Source organism: Trachypithecus francoisi, unplaced genomic scaffold (genome assembly GCF_009764315.1).
Source record: "Trachypithecus francoisi isolate TF-2019V2 unplaced genomic scaffold, Tfra_2.0 Contig01579, whole genome shotgun sequence".
In the NCBI taxonomy this organism is placed as follows: Eukaryota; Metazoa; Chordata; class Mammalia; order Primates; family Cercopithecidae; genus Trachypithecus; species Trachypithecus francoisi.
The window spans coordinates 13,083,814-13,096,196 of record NW_022681442.1 but is presented as its reverse complement, the minus strand read 5'-3'; the positions used below and the strand labels follow the sequence as shown (position 1 = coordinate 13,096,196).

The 12,383-nt window shown below is 39.1% G+C and overlaps 1 long non-coding RNA gene across 1 annotated transcript; it reads left to right on the top strand.

Moving 5' to 3' along the window:
* Positions 1–1,262: 1,262 nt before the first annotated feature.
* On the top strand, positions 1,263–3,351 carry LOC117064358. Its single transcript, XR_004429401.1, has 3 exons — positions 1,263–1,313; positions 1,680–2,001; positions 3,147–3,351. It is a non-coding gene; the product is annotated as an uncharacterized LOC117064358 (long non-coding RNA).
* The last annotated feature ends 9,032 nt before the right edge of the window (positions 3,352–12,383 follow it).

Here is a 12,383-nt window from a genome sequence, read left to right as displayed (position 1 = left end):
TGGTTGAGAAGCAGAAAGCCACCCTCACCTACTTCACGTTTTTCTGAGCTTGGTCTTGCTGCAACCAAACTCACATTTGCAATTCAGAAATGGAGATAAGACAATTAGGTGAACACACTGTGTTCCAGAGAAGATGCTGAATTCAAGTATATTTGTTTTTATTATTCTTTATTTATGAAGAACATAAAGCACTCTGCATGAGATTAGATGTCAAGAGCTATCCATCTGGCTCTGCCAAATATTAACTCAGGTTAATTGTAGGCTGCTCAATCTATCATCCATGTGACGGCTTCACATTTTCAAACAATGTACTAAATGTTCCTCCAAGTTGATGTTATTCCCATACTATATATCACATGGGATTTGTCATCTTAACTGCATGAGTGTGTAATGCTGTAAGTGACCCTGTGGCAAAAAGAGAAGCGCAGAGTGGGAAGGACTCAAGTTGGGCCCTGATCATACTCCATCCAGGTGTGATAATGAATGAAGTTAATCTGTGAGTATTTTCTTAACCATAGACTGGAAAACTCTCATTCCCAAGAAGTTGTTTTGACTTTTAAGCAGGGAATCCTATAAAAGGTAGACTATTATAAACTCTCCTAAAGCAAAATATTTGCTTTATGTAAATAGCCTTCTCAAGATAATAAATAATTAAGGAACCTAAAATAAAATAATGTATGAAGCTCTGAATCCCTAACCAAAAAGATTTCCAAAGATTTACCTCCGGAAAGAATCCATCTTTAAGAAGAAATACTGAAAACATACCAACTGCCTTAAGTTCCAAAATCATAAGCAACAATTAAGAGCAATAATTAAAATGGAGAGTCCCGTGTTCAGGAGTTGCAAAGACCTGGATACCAATTCTTTTCTCCCAGGCAAGTTACTTAACCTCCAAGACTTTAGATGTTCATCTGCAAAACAGGAATAACAGCACCTGCTCTGCCAGCTTGCACAGCAGTGGTGAGGATCAAATGCAGAGGCAGCAATAAGAGGGCAGCACCACCTGTACCACTGAGACAATCTAGGTATACAAGGTACAGTGAGGTCTGGCCCAGGAGCTGACCTCAGACTGTGCTTTACACTCTGTGTCTTACTGCATCATTTCTGGAAGGTTATTTCAGAAGGTGGTAATTATAGAGAGTAAATCAGGGCTAAAGCAGGATGAGAACTTGCTTGGATATTCTGTTGAGGAAAGAGAGGTGGAAGGAGCAAAGGGCTCAGCACCCAAAACTCTGGGAATCACTCAACTTTAGGGAAAGAAAGCAAACAGCACTCTTAAAATGAGTTAAGTGGAAGACATAGGGGCAAAGGAGGTAGGCATCCTGTCCTAGAACCTCTGGTTGGAGTGGGTTGAAGAGAGACCTGATAAGACTAGTGATTTTGTTGTCATCTTAAGATAGCATCTAAGTAGAAAGCTAGTCTGTAAAAATAGATACCAGAAACCAGTTGTACCTGTCACTGGGTGGTGGGACCATTGGTGGGAATGTGTGACTTTTATTCTTTTTGTTTATCTGTATTTTCTACTATGAGAATTCCACAATGAGAATGTATTATTTCCGTAATGAAAATGCTATTTCTGCAAAAAGTAAAAAAGTATAGATTTTAAATTATATATTATATGTTAAAAAAACTGGATTTTTTTTTTTTTTTTTTTAGTTACTGGGCACTTTATTTTATAGGTAACTTCTATAAAGATGGAAGCTGCTTCTGGCTCATCAGCCATCGTTGATGATAACCAGTCCTACAATTCTCATTAGGTGGTTCTGTTACCCCACTATTTCCTTGGGGTCTGTTGTGCTAAGGACAGGATTGGTTGGGTAAAGAGGTGTGGCACAAATAACCCTCAGGAATACAGGCCACAGAGCTAATGAAGGGCCCCAAGGAAAGAAAGACCTGCCCATCAGCGATGAATTCTCTCCCCTCATGCCACAGACCTGAGGGCACGTGACCCAGGAATGTGCATCCAAAGATAATACTACCTTCAGAGAACTCTACTTATAGGTAAGTAACTCTCCTTTATAGGAGGTATCTTTGTGTGGCAGACTGTTTATGCGAGCAATTTGAATTGAACTTTAAATGAAAAAGGCATATCTCTGTAAGTGGTAATAATTTTAGTCATCTCACTGTGGCTAGGGGTTGTGGAATTCATTAGCACAGATTAACATATAAAGTGGGTGAGATATCTAATAGCAAACGGAGAGGTTTAGGGGCCTTAATTCATCACTGAATGAACAGCGTGTACAGTATTAGGGACTATGAAATTTTTAATTTACACAAAGTGTCCAAGAATATAGGGAATAAATTTAAACCCAAAACAGATAATGGAGCTATGCCCTACCTGGCTGGCAAGTTGAATTGTTTTTACACTGAGTGAAGAAAGCTAATTATCCCAAGCACAAGGAGACTGCTAAAAATAATAAGATTATAAGGAATAATTTGCTGATATAATTACAACAAAATTGGGTACACACAATCGTCAGATACATGTATTGCTTGACCTGGGTGAGAAAGTGAAATAAATCCTTCTTCTATAGCCTTCGTAAATTTGTTTTTATCATCTCCAAGTGGTGTTTGCACAGGCAGCACAATTTGCATGTGTAATGTGGCTGTACAAATTGACAACAAGTAAATTATTCAAGGAAATAGGCTGGTCGCGGGTCTGAACTATCTCGCAAAGCCTATTCATTTTGAAGAATCACTGAGACGTGAAGCTCATACATCAACCATTTTCTGACAATCCTCAGACTTATTGTCTCCTAAAATGTCATTATGGCTATTATTTATGAAGCTAATTCATTTATTAATATATATTTAACTCTGACTTGTCATGCACCTTAGCAGAATTCTGTGCACTGCATATTTTTGAATAGATGAAAGGCTTTTGCATGCTTTAATGATTACTGTAAGCTGCTATAGATTTATAGAATGCAGCTTTATTATCTACTTGCATTAATACCTTTTTATAAGTTTTTTCTGAAGGCCATCAAATATAAATGGCAAATGACATATTCAAAAGATTGTGTGGAATAAGATTTTCTGAGAGTTTGTTGAATTTTAGAACAAAGGGGTTATCTGTCAGTTAAGGCCTAATTCACGTAAAAAGATGGGTATATACCAATTATATTGAATTTTCCTGCAAAATATAGGCTTTGGTTTTTCAAGAAAAAGTAAAAGATTCATGATTCACTGAGCTCTTTCCTTGTGAGAAGAAAGACCACTCTTTTATGTGCTGAAGTTGGACAACAGTTCCCGAGGAAGCTGAATTCTAGGTGTTTATTGTTATTGGGTCTTGTACTATGCCCTTTATGTTGTCATTAATCAATATATGTGAGGAACAAATGATTAGCTAGATGAATGATCTCCAGGTTTTCTGATAATGCCATGAGTAAAATCAGTAGAATCAAACATCTACCTAGAATACTATTTTATATAGTTTTGCTTTCTGCTTTAGCACTTCTAATCTCTCGAGAACATTCCGTAACTCCCACTATGGTTTAAAAATAAGCCATACGTGTATGTAATCAAAATACACAGCACATGTTATTTTTACAGTCTGCATAATAATATATCAATACTAGACATGTATTGCTACTTCTTGTTGTCACTGGATATATTCTGCTCACTAAATGTGACCTTGACTACTGTGTGAGTGTGTGTGTGAATGTGAGTGTGTGAGTGTGTATGGGTCTGTGTGTGTGTTTATGTGTTGGGAGGCAGTGAGAAGAAACTGAAGAATAAAAAGGAAGGACGATACAGTTGCCTCAGCTGTTCTGCTGTGAGTATGTTTCGTGCTAAACATTCAAATATTCACCAAATTTCTAACTTAATATTTCTGCATTTTTGTAGATGCAAATGTAAAGCTCTTAAAGTACCAACCAAGCGGAAGGGCAGCACAGGCAAACCTAACACTTCTGCCATTAAACCGTGGATCTGAAATTGTGATAAACCAGATGCTTCATTTTAAAGATAAAAATTGTACAAAGATGAAAAATGTCATATACCTGAATATTATGTTGAATATCTTAGTTTTAATAAGGTCATGAAATCACCAAAACTTTGAGATAATTAAGATGTGTTGCTAAAATGTTGCTTAATCTATGAAGATAGAAAGTAGAATTAGCTGGGTGTGGTGGTATGCACCTGTAGTCCCAGCTACTAGTGAGGCTGAAGCAGGAGGATAGCTTGAACTCAGGAGGCAGAGGTTGCAGTGAGCTGAGATCATGTCACTGCACTCCAGCCTGGGCAACAGAGCGAGACCCTGTCTCAAAAAAAATATGTAGGTTAGTGGTTGCTTAGGGCTGGTGGGAAGTAACTGCTAATGGGTGTGGGAATTCTTTTGGGGGTGACAAAAATGTTTTAAAATTAGACGGTTGTGATGATTACACAACCCTGTGAATAGACTAAAAACCACTGAATTGTGCTGAATTGTGCTCGTTAAATGTGTGAACTATAATGGTATGCCAATTATATCTCAATTTGGCTGTTTAAAAAGTACTGCTTGATCTATGCCAAAATTAGTTTGCTATATATAACCAATGCCATACACTAGGAGTAGTAGCATAAGAAATAATTTAAGAAACTAGCTTATGAATGAAACCAAATTTAAGTGTAAGACAAATGATCTATCCACAAAAGCATAGGAAGGAGGCCTGCTTTCCAGAAACTCAAACTTCAACAAGAATGGTATTCATGTTACATGATCTAATAAGAGAGACAAAATTCTTATGTCTCAAACACTGATATAAGCTACCAAATGCAGTCAGGCAAAATCTTAAGTAAATGTACAGGAAGATACAATTTTCCTTTAGCATTATTGAATAAGAACAACAAAGCATCAAGAATCTATTTTTAAAAGTAATTTTCTTACATTAAGTTGTCTCTCAAAATGTCATATTAGATATGGAAAGCAAACCACACACGTACATACGAAATGTCTTTCTAACTGCATCACCCTGCCAGGGAAGGCTGATGACATTTTTATTAGTAATATTAATCACATGCTTAAAGGGGAAAATGTCTCACTTTTTCAAGGACCGTAATATTTACCTATTTACACCTTTTAAAATTTCAAATAAGTCCATCTTAGAACCCTTAACCCCCTTCAAAAAAACAAGTAACCTTCAAAAAAACAAGTAAAATGAAAATTAATAAATGTTCCTTAGTGTGCTATGAACCATTAATTGTACAGACTGAACAGCTTTAGCCTAATAAGAAACATGCCTTCAGCAGAAATGTGAAAGTCACCTGATGCTTATGATTTAACGATAAAAATGTGTAGTCAATTTGCAACGAAGTTAAGACCTACAACCCTGGAATATTTTAACTACAAATTCTTGCAGATACCTGAGGAACTTTGAAAGGTGAACAACCTAAAGTAATGAAATGTTCTCAGCATGAATTAAGTAATTCATCTCTAAAGTGGTCTGAAGATAGAGGCAATAGAATTTCCAGTAATAACAAATGATCAGAGATGGATTTGGCCTGACATTCCAAGAAAGTACAGACGTTGCATTAATCTGGCAACAAAATAATTGTATCAGTAATTTTTTAGAGAAGAGATACCATAATATTAGAAGTAAAGACATGTTAATAGCATCATTAATCATAAACCTCATATAAATTTTTAAAATCAGCTCTAGGTTTAGTAATAAAAGTCCTAAGTATAATTCATTCATTCAAATAAATAAATACTTATGTAATTCTTACTGTGAATGAAGGCTGGAGTAGACAATCTGGTGCTAAAGTGGGCAGATTCCAGGGGATATAAGGATGAATTAAACACAGTCTCGTCTTTGAGGAACTTAAAATGAGAGGAGTGTGATGTTTTTGCCAAAATTTCACCATTCTTGTTTGAGTCATTTCCATTGAGCAGCGTTTTACTTTTATAATCAAAACGAAGAGTGTTGATTTTATTTTTTAAGAGATTTAAGTGCCATTGAGTGAGATACAAAGTTTTATAGGTGTTCGGAAGAGAGATCCCTGTCAAGGAAAATTTTTGAGGAAGAGTGAGCATGTGAGCTGGGCATGGAAAGAAGACCATCTTAATGACAGACTGAATCAGGAAAGGCAATCCAGGTGGAAGGTATGGTATCAGCTAAAGCTGGTACATGAAATTAATGGAAAGCAATACAGTATGGCTGCAGGGTAGGGTACCTACAGAGCAGAAAAAGCTAGCATGTAATATTGGGGCTCAATCATAGGAGGCCTACACTATCACACTCAAGAATGCAGATTTGGTTTGCCAGGCCATGTATGTAAGGTACTTAGCAAACAGTGCCGTGTACATCAAGATATACGAGCCATTATCATTAGTGTTCAATGTCTTATAAGAAGATGGAGCAGAGGAAAGGCTATAGATCTCCTGGGCAGCCAGTTCAGTGTCCTTCCGTCTATCCCATAGGTAGGCTCCAGATGAGTGTGCCCCAGCAGGTAGGTCTGTACTGGGGTGTGACTCACTTTCAGATTGTCCCTGACTCACCATCTCCCCCAGCACTCATATCCCTCAGCGTCATGCAGTGACACTCTGAAAGTTCCTTCAGTGCAAAGACTATGTCCTCTTCTATATCTTTGTTCCCATGGCCTTAGCACATACTAGGTGTTCAAGAAATGCTCATTGAACCAACTGCACATTAGGTATGAATACTCCCAAACAAATAAATACACTGATACTCTGGCCAATGTGTCAGAACAGATGGCCTATTCATTTAGTAATTGAGTTTGTCATCACTGGACATACTAATGATAGCTAGTTTCTGGATCTGCCAGGTTCCCAAATGAGGCATTGTCCAGAGAGGCCCTTGCTTGCAGTCCTCTGGATATAGACATCGTCTCAGTTCTCCTCCTTTACCCCTAAACTACCACACCTACCTCTATAGGGATATTGTGGGTGAAATAACGGTTTTCACATGCCTTGCATTGTGCCTGATGGCCTGATGCATACTAAAATTCAGTAAGCATGCTTGTTCCCCTAAACAGAATATCTGACTTGTCCACCCATTGGCTACGGCATGGTAGACCACTTAGTGTACTGCTTTGGAGACAAAAGAAGTAAGAGAAGGCTCTTTTACAATTTTCATCTGAATGTCTCCTTTAGACAGACGGAGCCACCTTATGGACATTGACATACTCTATCCTTTTCTACGATGGTACACAACTCCTTGTGGCTGAGCTCAGTTCTTGAAAATCCAGAATTATAAAGTTCAGAGCTGCAGCATAGGTCAAGTTCCTCTTCCCACCAAATCTAAGGGATTGAAGTTCACAGTGAAGAATTAAAGGAGGGATCGAGGCCCAGAGTGGTCCAGTGGCTTGCCTCTGATAAGCACCATTATGAAGTGGGAGAGAAGAAGAATGTTCAGTTTTAATCAGAGTCTTTGCCATCACGGAGACAGTGAAGCCGAGTGGTTAAGAGCAGGGGCAGCCAAACTGACACACGTACAAAATCCCAGCCCCCTACCTATTTTTACAAATAAAGTTTTATCAGAACAGGGTCATGCCTGTTAATTTATGCATCATATTTGGCTGTGTTTGCACTACAGCAGCAGCAGCAGAGATGAGTGGGTGCAACAGAGATCATAAGTCCAACAAGACCTGAAATATTTGCTATCTGGCCTTTTGCAAAAAATGTGCGCTGACCTTCTGTTAAGAATAATGGCTTTGTTAAGCAGAATTGAGTTTAAATTATACTTCCAACTTGGGTGATTTAACCTCTTTACACCTCAGTTTCTTCATCTGTAAAGTGGGAGTAATAAAAGCATCTACTTTGAGGGATTATCATGAGGATTAAATACCCCAAAGTACCTAGCACGATGCTTGGACCATAGTAAACTTATTGAATGTGAGCAATGACAATGATGATGGTGTATATATATGTAAAATCATCACACTGAGGACACTATACCTCAAAAAGGCTTTAACACTGTGTTTTAAATGTACCTGGGATTTGTTTTAGTCAAGGATGCTGAGATATGCAGACACAAGAATAACTATCATGAAGGAGGAAGTTATATTCACGGGTCCCTAGAAACAGGAGGCAGGGTACACCACACAGGCCGTGTGGAAGAAGCACCAAATCGGGCAGAAGGCAGAGGGAGTGAGGGAAAAACGTGGGCAGGAACCTTTATTGAAGTTTCTGCGAGAAAGACAAGCAGGGTAGGCAGTTAGGATGGGCTAGTTTGGACAATTTCCACAGGTTCTGAGGTACAGGAACCACCCCAAGTCTCCCGATACCTGGCCCTAGGGTAAGTGGGGGCAGAGGGATAGTGTCCCTGAGAGGAGGAACTTGATAAAGGAGGTTGAGGGTAGGGGCTCTGGATTGGTTGGTTTGTATATGACAGGTTCACTCCCGGGAGGTGTTTACTATCTCTAGGTATTGACTACCTCTGGAAGGGGCAGTCTCTCCATGATCAGCAAGACCCCAAAATGTCAAAGCATCAGAAAATAAGAAAATAATTAACAGAAAATGGCTCGTTGAAGGCCTATAATAGATACACCCATACATACGTATACACATGTAATACATGAAAAAGATATTAATGCTAGTAAAATGTATTAATTGCTAGTAAATTAATGTATTAATGAATTTAATACATTAAATGTATTAATGCTAGTAAAATATATACACATACACACATACACATGTATATTACATATAACATATATGAAAAATACAAGTATTAAGGCAAGTAGAATACATACATACGCACACACACACACACAAATAATCTGTGCTGCCCCAAAAAATACTTTCTCAGTTTCTAGGAACAATAGTACCAGACTGATGAAACTACCTGACTGTATGATCCTTGCACTATGAGTAAACTAGAGGTCACATGATGAGTGGAGAGTAGGTTGGATTTAGGAATACATGAACTGTGGTTTTTCCTTTGCCCTCTATTCCTTTAGGATTCCTCTTTAGCTCCTTCTATTTTTTTTCCCCCATCCAGTGGTGAAATGGAGTCACTGCAGCAGCTGAGGCAGAGAGCTTTTCCTTCAGGATTCATGGCCTATTTCTCAGTTCTGGGAAAACAACTCTAACGAATCAACAAAGTAAAGAGAGATAAAGGTGTTGGGAAAGACTGATTTCAAACAATCAAAACTGCTTTGGGGATGAGGATGAAGTTGGGGACATTACTGCCTTGTATATCACATACTATAATATTTATTATGTCTATTGTTTATTGTGTGTGTCCTTCTTTAGAATTTTAACTCCCCAAGGGCAAAGATCCCTGAGTTTTTTGTTTATCAATGTATCCAAAAGGCCTAAAACAGTCTTGTACCTTATACACACTCTGCAAATATTTACTGAATTGAATAAATGGCTGCCGATCTATAAACTATGCTGCTTTCAAACAAAACTAAGACAAGGACATTGATAGCATATCCTCATCCCCTGTCTGGCCCCTTGGATTTGATTTGAACCTCTGTACTTAGAATGATGAAGTCTGTTGGGGCTGTTTTCAGGAGAGGCCATGAGACTCTGGGCACCAGAAGAGCTGCCCTGGGACACAGAGAGGAAAAAGTAATCAATAATGGAGGGGAAAAAAAAAAAACCATGGGAAACAAACTCAAACTAGAAATGAAATAAGCTATGGCTTCTGTAATCCTCCTGCACATAACAACTATGGGTTTTGGACAAAATACAAAAAGCAGCTATCCAGAGGCACTGAAGAGCAGCCAAGCAGGCAGACAATGGAGGGGAATCTGCATTTGGAAGAAGGAGATGACAGTGGGAAAGTTCCCATTATCACAGCTCTTTGCTGGAAAGCTGGTCCCAATCCATGCCAAATAAAGGCTACTAAAACATGAATAGAAAATCTGTAGTCTTACTGGCATGAAGAGCCAGGAGACAGGGTTCATGGTGATTATAGTAACCAGAAAGTAAGGAGGGGGTAATCTTGGAAAAATGAGAGCCAAAGAGGGGGAAGTAACATGTGCTATGTATAAACTCTGCACAAGTCATTGGCTGACTCCTGAACCATGTGTGCAAATAACCCAGCTAAGGCTAGAAGAACCTATCAGAGATTTCTGTTGCTGCACACTGGAGACAGTTTCGAGTTTGAAATAGTTAAATTAGCTGCCTGCTTAAAACAAATCAGCACTCTTCAGAGGAACACAACAGAACCCAGAGGCTTTGCAATATATCATTCACAGTGTTCTGGATAATATCTAAAATGCTAGGCATATGAAGAAAAAAAGAAAATGTAAGCCAAAAACAATCAATGCAGACTGACACTCAGATAAATAATTAGCAGACAAAAATTTTAAATCAGCTATTATAACTATGCTCCTCAATGTAAAGGAAAATAAGTTTGTAAAGAATTAACAAATACAAAATCTCAGAGAACTAGAAACTATTAAAATTATCAAATAAAAATTATAAGACCAAAAACTGTAATACGATGTTTGAAATAAATGTTGCCATATGGGCCTGACAGTAAATGGAAATGACTGAAGAAAAATTGAGAGAATTTAAAGACAGATCAATATAACTAATTCTATCTACATAAAGGAAAAAATACTGGGAAAAATAAGCAGAGCTTCAGGGACTTGTGGGACAATACTGAAAGATCTAGCATACATATAATTAACTTTCAGAAAGAAAAGAGACAGAACGGAATAGAAAAAAAATATTGAGGAAGAGATAATATACATGATAAATGTTTATTAGCAGAAGTGAGTCTTTTAAAATGTAATTTTAGATTTCAGATATATATGTGATAGAAATGAAAAATTCAAAAAAACATAATTGATATAGAAGATAATAACAAGGATATCCAAATTGTGTGAAAAATGTTCTGGAGATCAAACAAATAGCAAAAGTATAAAAAGATCAAATCACACCAGAGTAACACGTTTCAGAACTGCAAAAAGGTAATATCATAAACCAAGAAATATTCTTAGTCACTTACAACTGAGACATGAGAGTTTTCAACTTTTTTTTTTTTTTTTTTTTTGAGATGGAGTCTCGCTCTGTCACCCAGGCTGGAGTGTGGTGATGTGATCTTGGCTCACTGCAAGCTCCGCCTCCTGGGTTTACACCACTCTCCTGCCTCAGCCTCCCGAGTAGCTGGGACTACGGGCACCTGCCACCACGCCGGCTAATATTTTGTATTTTTAGTAGAGAGGGGGTTTCACCGTGCTAGCCAGGATGGTCTCGACCTCCTGACTTTGTGATCCGCCCACCTCAGCCTCTCAAAGTGCTGGGATTACAGGCGTGAGCTACTGCGCCCGGCGAGAGTTTTCAACTTTTTTCTTTCTTTTTTTTTTTTTTTGAGACGCAGTCTCGCTCTGTCGCCCAGGCTGGAGTGCAGTGGCGCGATCTCGGCTCACTGCAAGCTCCGCCTCCCGGGTTTACGCCATTCTCCTGCCTCAGCCTCCCGAGTAGCTGGGACTACAGGCGCCCACCATCTCGCCCGGCTAGTTTTTTGTATTTTTTAGTAGAGATGGGGTTTCACCGTGTAGGCCAGGATGGTCTCAATCTCCTGACCTCGTGATCTACCCGTCTCTGCCTCCCAAAGTGCTGGGATTACAGGCTTGAGCCACCATGCCCGGCCGAGTTTTCAACTTTTAAAGAGAAAAACTTTAGATTCCTTTTTAAGTTTTGTATTTGAATCATTTCAAGTTTATTTCATATATCGTGAACAATCTGAAAATAATATGTCAAACATTTGTGTAAGCTCCACCTGGTTTAAGAAATAAAACAAGCTGGGTGTAGTGGCACACACTTGTAATCCCAGCTACTTGGGAGGCTGAGGCATTAAGATGGCTTCAGCCAGGAGTTTGAGGCTGCAATGAGCTACGATCAAGGCTGAGAATAGTCACTGAACTCCAACCTGGACAACACAGTGAGACCATAGAAAGAAAGAAAACGAATGGAAGGAAGGAAGGAAGGGAGGGAGGGAGGGACGGAGGGAGGGAGGAAGAAAGGAAGGAAGGAGGGAGGGAGGGAGGGAGGGAGGAAGGAAGGAAGGAAGGAAAGGAAGGAAGGAAGGAAGGAAGGAAGGAAGGAAGGAAGGAAGGAAGGAAGGAAGGAAGGAAGGAAGGAAGGAAGGAAGGAAGGAAGGAAAGGAGGGAAGGAAACATTACCAAATACCATTGGACACTTGGTCATTTACCCTCCTCTGATTTTACTTTTCTCTACACACCCCCACATTGTAACCACTATACTGAGGTTTTGTTTTGTTCTGTATTTTGAGATGGAGTCTTGCTCTGTCACCCAGGCTGGAGTGCAGTGGTGCGATCTCAGCTCACTGCAAGCTCCACCTCCGGGGTTCACACCATTCTCCCGCCTCAGCCTCCTGAGTAGCTGGGACTACAGGTGCCCGCCACCACGCCCGGCTAATTTTTAGTATTTTTAGTAGAGACGAGGTTTCACCGTGTTAGCC